General features: G+C 47.0%; 1 protein-coding gene across 1 annotated transcript in view; it reads right to left on the bottom strand.

Moving 5' to 3' along the window:
- Positions 1-75, bottom strand: part of OSR1 (odd-skipped related transcription factor 1) — an 8,550-nt gene extending 8,475 nt beyond the window's left edge. The window contains exon 1 of the mRNA XM_031056452.1: positions 57-75. The gene's annotated coding sequence lies outside the window, so the exon portion shown is untranslated. The remainder of the gene's footprint in view (positions 1-56) is intronic.
- Positions 76-6,587: the final 6,512 nt, after the last annotated feature.

Genomic DNA, 6,587 nt, shown 5'->3' with positions numbered 1-6,587 from the left:
CCCGGCCGCCGCGCTGCGCCCCTCTGCGCCGGGCAGAGCCGCGGGACGGGACTCACCGGGACCTGCCCAGAGGGCGGGAGGGGGACAAAGGCAGAAAGGATGAAAAAGTGGGGGGGAGGATGGAGGGAGGGATCTGCTCCCGCTGGATGGATTTAGGGATCGCAAGTCGTTCTGCCTCTCTGAGAAGATCCTCAGAGAGGATCCCGGGAGCCGCTTACCTGTGAGGGGTCCACCCCTGGGAGGACGCTTCCTCCGCCCGTCCCATCATCCCTCCTGATCCCCACTTTCCGCCCCAGCGCCCCTGACCTGGGTGCCTTCGTCCTGTCCTTCCTCCCACGGGCTGGGAGGGTCTCTCCCCGCTCCTCGGAGGGGTTCCACGGTGCGCGAAACTCCGCGGGTTCCCCGTGGATAGGGAGCCGCAAAGCTTTGCTTACGTCCGGGAGCGACTGCCCGAGCGACACAGGAAAAGCAAAATAACCCTCGAAAGAAAAAGGTTAAACGTGCTTTATAATTAATCCTGAGGCCGTAATCTCCTCGGTTATTTGTTTTTCTATTCATCCATCCATTCACACTCCTTTAGATCCGGGAAGGGGAGAAAATTGCTTGGGTATATTACATTGTCCCGAGAAGCCAGGGTAATATAACACGCGAGCGAAGACAGATCCGTCAGGATAACACGGTACCGTGCTCAGGGACACGCATGTGTCTTTTTATTGTTCATGACACTCCTGTTATTACACCTTTTTTTTTTCACCATCTCCGAAGGAAAAACAAGCAAACAAATAAAACCAAAATCAATAAAACAGCAACAAGAAAACACTACGTTATCATCCTGCAGAATAAGTGCTCATGAGCATGACAGTAGCGGGGCGAAGCAACCCTAGCCCTGCCGTTTCAACCCCAAATCCTCTCTATTTTTATTAACAATTTGTGGTCCAACATAGCACTCTGCTCCAGGCAGACGAAGAGATTTTCCTTCCCTTTTTTTGTAAACGAGTTGCATTTTTATGAGGCAGAGGGGAAGCAAAGACGTTCCCAGTTCTTCTTCAGTTCTCTCGCGTTTCGTGTTATTTTCTCTCTTTCTTTATTATAACCCTCACACACTCAACCCCCCTCAAAAAAAAACCCAACAACTAAAAAAAAAAACAAAAAAAAAAAAAAAAAACAAACAAACAAAAAAAAACAAAAAAAAACAAACAAAAAAAAAACCAAACCAGACACACCAAACATCCCCCCGGACAAGCAAAAAAAGAAAGAAAAAAAAAAAATGGCAAAAAGGGAAACCCTCAAAACCCAAACCCCTAAACCTCGTATTTTCATTCCTGTCGCGAATGCGATCCTGTGCCCGGTACTGTAAACTGACTTCTTTGCATTTTCAAATATAGTTTAAGTCCAGTTGTCTGAACACAAATGTAAGATTCCCAAGTGTCTCCAGACCAAGACACAGACCGCAGATAAGCTCTTCTAACTGGAGATGTATATTTTCCCATAGGAAAAATCTCGTTATAGCTGAGGGTGCATGCACTAATAAAACAAAAGTCGCAATTCTCTTTAGAGAAATAGTGGGTTATCTGAGATGGTAAACACAAAACCAGCTACGATACTTGCACGTGCTGCCTTTGAGGGAAAAAAATAAAAACCATGCACTTCCAGGTACAAACCCCATCATTTTGAAATAAATACTTAAACATCGAAATGCGTGGCAGTAAATGATCTCATTGCCTACGGAGGAGGGAGACAAAAAAAAAATATTCCCACGCGAAAGTAGTTCATCAAAGCAGATCGTTGACAAATCATTCTGTTCTAGAATATTCCTGGAAGCTGTAGCTGAAAGCTGCCTGGATAATGTGTCGTCTAATATTTACGTATTTGTTAAAAAATAAAAATATTTGGACTTGTCAACCCACTGGCGGTAGAACTGAAGTTTCAGGTTAACTGTCTTGTTAAGTGCATTTGTTTTAAATATATGGCGTTTAAGTTATTAAGCGTATGTTGTTCCAAAACCTTTATTCTCGAATGGATTTTTATGATGTCCCTTGCTAATTTGCATTATGTCAACTTACAGCGGTGGGGAACCTAATACGGGGAACGGGGAACAAAACCACTCTGACAAGCAGGGAATATGCTGCGCTTTTCCGCAGCGAAGATCTGCTGTCGATTAGGAATGTTACGACTTCAAGAGAATTGTGAAAAGTGAAGGCATCTGCTTCCAAAGCTAGCCACGTTTGTAGGATTTAGACGTGACAGCGAAACCCAATTCGTTGCAAGAGAAACCTGTGGGATGACTGGGGAGATCGGAGACATTCCTGTTTCCCACCTGTATGCCCTTCCCAAAATCATCCCCGTCCCTATCCTGTCCCATGTATCTGCAGGTCAAAGGCCCCCAGTTCTATGCACCCCGTTTTCGGCGAGCAGCATCCCGGACGCAGCACACCGGGACTGCCGGTCCGCTGCGCTCCCGCAGCGCCGGAGCCGCCGTCGGGCGCTGCCGCCTCGCTCCGGCGCCGTCGGTGCCGGTGCTGGTGCCCGAACAGGGGAGAGCGGCTCAGTGACCCTTGAGGAGCAGACTCAGGGGGCACGGGGAGAACATCTGAGGGCATTTCCCCATCGCTCCCGTGGGGAGCCTGTTGCGTTTGTCACCTCCTCTCTAAGGAGTTCTGGGCTCAAGGGCTCTGCGCTTTGCGGGCTCTGGGGATCGCGCCTCCTCTGGTTCACGCTCCTCTGGATGCCGGTCATCCCTGGATGCACCTACACACGCGCTGGGAGAAGGTTACACAGCCTGACTGATGTTCCTTTTCCCTGCTGCATCTGGAATACCCAACTTCACCCACTTAACCTTTGCAAGAAAAACGATTCCCGGTCCTAACCCATAGCCATGGTCAGGATAAAATTCCCTTTTGCTTCCGTGGGACTTTCTGCCCACCGGGGAACTGCGCTAGCCCCTTGAAATACTTTTACTGAGAAGAAACAACTGTGCTTCTCGCGGAGCATCATCCGCCGCTGGGGCTGGGGGGAGCAGCGGCTGCGGCGGAGCAGGGGGAGGTTCGTGTGCTCGGCGAGTCCAGGGGCTCCATCGCCCCCGGAGTCTGGCGAACGTAGAGGCGGTGGGTGGGGGATGGCTGGGCAAAGCCGCCTCCGCTCGGCAGCCCTGCAGCTCCCGGCGCTCCCGGGGAAAGGAAGCGGGAGCAGGACCGAGCAGCCGGCCGCGCTCGGCGGAGGCTGCGGAGTTTCACCGGGAGGAAGGAGCAGCCCCGGCGGCAGAAACGCAAGGGAGAACAGGCACAAGTGCACTCAGCATTGCCCTCCTTGTCCTCACTCCTCCCCGGGCAAGCTGTAACGCCCCCGTTATCTGTGGCGCCCGGGATACAAATACATGTGTTTATGTATATATGCATTCTGCTTTTCTTCGCTTTGCCTGGTTTCTCCTCTTCCCTCTATTTTGCTGATGGTCGCGGCGAAGGATTAGAGCATGTGGACTCTGCCCTCCCTGGAACGGCCCGGACTGAGCTGAAAAGGGAGAGTCAGAAAGGGGCAGGGAAGGCCACGGGCTCCCGGGGGCCGAGCGCGGAGCGTGGCCGGGAGCTGCGGGTGGCGGTGGGCGCCGGGCAGGGCCCGCGGGCAGTGCGGGGGCTCCCCCTCCCCCTTTCCCAAACTGATCCCCCGCTCCCTCCCGACCACAGCTCTCTCCTCAGGTTCCTTGTAGCCTTAGTATTTTAATAGCTGCTAATGACAAGAAAGGGAAGAATAGCTGCAAACAACGCGGGTGGAAACTGCTCCCGCGGTGCGAGTAAACGCTCCTCAAATAGCAGCTGCCGCCTCCATCCCTCAAAAAGAAAATCGGTGCAGAGATGGATATAGCGCTGTTCTGCTAGCTTTGGAAATTTTTGGGGTTTTTTTCAAACTTCTAGGACTCCCTGAAAATAAAAGCCAAACTTTGGAACAGCTCCATTTTGTTAACAAGGGAGAAATCGTTCTTGCTTGATTGCGATGCCGCGATGTAACCCGCCGCTTTAATGTGTTACCGCCCTTCTCTAGGGAGTTACTGCGGCGGGGGAGAGATCCGCGGGCGCGCAAGTCCCGGCTGCCCCCCCGCGCCCCGCGCAGCCAGCGGGGACAGCCCTCTGCCAGCAACTTCTGCGGAGTAGGAAAGAAAATCCAGAGCACGGAATAGAGCGATAGGGGATTTGTCTTCTTCAAGAATCACAATGGATTTTGCAAGCAACTAATTAAGCACAAGATCCCCCGCACCACAAGTTTCCCGCCCCACACACCCCTTGTTTGCAAAGCGGTGTGAAGTGGGTTGTGTAAATGATTCCACTTTAACTTCCAGCCCCTTTAGATCACCAATAATGCCGTGGTGGTGCTGCTCACGCTGGTGCAGTGAGAGTCAGCATTTCCATTATAATTTCCTATTTTCAGGAGTTTTTACAGTGGTCATAAAAATTCAATCCAGGCTCAAACTTGGCATCCTAGGGCTCCTCCCAGGAGTCATTTCTTTTTGTTGTATTTGAAAGAGGAAACCATTTATCTGTTTTTACATTGCGAGAGAGCAACAAAAGGAAGCAAAAGCAGGGTTTGCAGAACATTTTTGTATTTTATATCACTTGCTTTTCCTCAGCTTTACAGTATCTGCCATAGTTGTTAAAGGAGTACACAGTAATTAATAACACATGAAAAACCTTCAGGTTATAGAGAATCCAGAACTGGTTTCAGAACTGCAATCAGAACTGGTCATATAAAATACTCTTTATCATTCTGAATTCCTTTGCTTTTCTAAACCAATACTTTATTAGCAATACATCCAAAATGTAATTTGATGCTGGGGGTCACTTTGATTCAAAATGAACTGATAATTTTGAAATCTGAGAAAGACTTTTGTATATGCTCCTTTTTGAGAAAGTTTTTGTATGCTCTCATTTTTAAGGAAAATTTTGTAAAAGTACAGATGTTTTCACAGCAGATTTGAGGGGTCTATCCTCCAGCCTCCTCTAAGCAAGTATATGTACAGCAGACAAATAATCTTTGGATTTAGGTGTCCCTAAGTATTCATTTATATGATGGATTGTAATGGCTATATGGTTCCCTTGAAACCATTATGTTCTATCAGGTCAAAACCAGCTTCTTAAAAAAGTTCATTTAATACAAGGGTGGCTGGAATGATTTGTGTACATTGCATTTGCTCACATACAATTCCCATATCTGCTGGAAATTGAGTAAGGATTTAATGATCCCTGAGGAACTGGAGGCTTTGGTGACATGAGTTCCAAAGGGGCCTGTGAGACAAAGACCAGTGTGAATTGGGACACTGAAGTGGAATGCCAGCGAAGCCTGGACATCACATCATTTTGCTGTGGATTATGCCTATGCCACATGTTTTAAAGGGAAATCCTTTCTCCACTGCTATAAAATATACATTTCTGCTAGCCTGGAAACTCAGCAGGGGTATCCTCCAACCCATCCAGCTCTGGTTTGTCTAGGAAAAAGAATCATCAAGAGCAATCTCTCAGGCTTCAAAGAGTTACTTCTAGGTAGTATCAAAAGATACTACCTAAGAAATAAGAGTTACATGTGCATACATATAAATACATACACACTGGAAAAGGGAAGAACCTTTGTATGTATTTGTAGGTACAGAGAGATACTAACACAGACAGTATTACAAGATGAACAATGGAAGTAGGAGGACATCTATATTGAATCAAGGAATATCAATTACCTTTATACTTTTAAATTTTTTAGAACGATATGTAACTTGATAAGTGTTATATTTACTATTGCTAACACTTAAAAGAGGACTCCGTAACTTTCAGTGAATAAAGACAAAATTTACATGCCATGGTCTGTCAATCACAGGACTATAGTCACAGGACTGGATTCCACAAGATTTATCTTCCATGGAGTAATTTCATCACAGTGTCATTGTGCTAGTAACCTCCAGTGGATCCAGCACTTCCTGGAAGCAGGGAACTTCCTGTTGAGATCATTCTAGAGAAACCTTTCCCTTTTATTTTCATTGACCATATGCTGGCACATATACAGATCCAATGGTCCTTGTTTTAGGTATCTCAATTCATAGCCTGAAAGTTAGGGATGGGTATAAGTCTTTTATATTTCTACATTTTTGTCAGACTTTATCTTCAGAACTTAATGAAGTACAGATCTGCAGTAGTTGATAGATCATACACCTATGTGATAACAAGCTTGTTACAAATGAAAAAAATGAAACATTTTTGCACCAGAAGTGGTTAGAAAAGATTCTCCTAGTTTAATTATAGCAACATATCATGGCAGCAGTTCAGCATCTCCTTTGGGATTAGCAGGACTAGAGATAGCAATATAAATTGACAGGGCTCCACAATTTACATCCTAATTATTTGGGATCTTGTTTTGGCTTTGTCCACTGCACAGGTATGTAATGAAACAAGGCTCTGAGTTCAGTCAATCGCCAATACTCCTATCTCCTCATGCCAACAGACTGGATACTGGAGCCCAAAGGAACATTCAATCCATGTCAGAGGCATGAGGGGTGAATGGACCATCACCCATGTCAGAGGCATGAGGGGTGAATGGACCATCACTTGTGCCAC

This window comes from Geospiza fortis, unplaced genomic scaffold (genome assembly GCF_000277835.1).
Source record: "Geospiza fortis unplaced genomic scaffold, GeoFor_1.0 scaffold81, whole genome shotgun sequence".
Classification (NCBI taxonomy): Eukaryota; Metazoa; Chordata; class Aves; order Passeriformes; family Thraupidae; genus Geospiza; species Geospiza fortis.
This window is presented reverse-complemented; position numbering and strand designations above follow the sequence as displayed.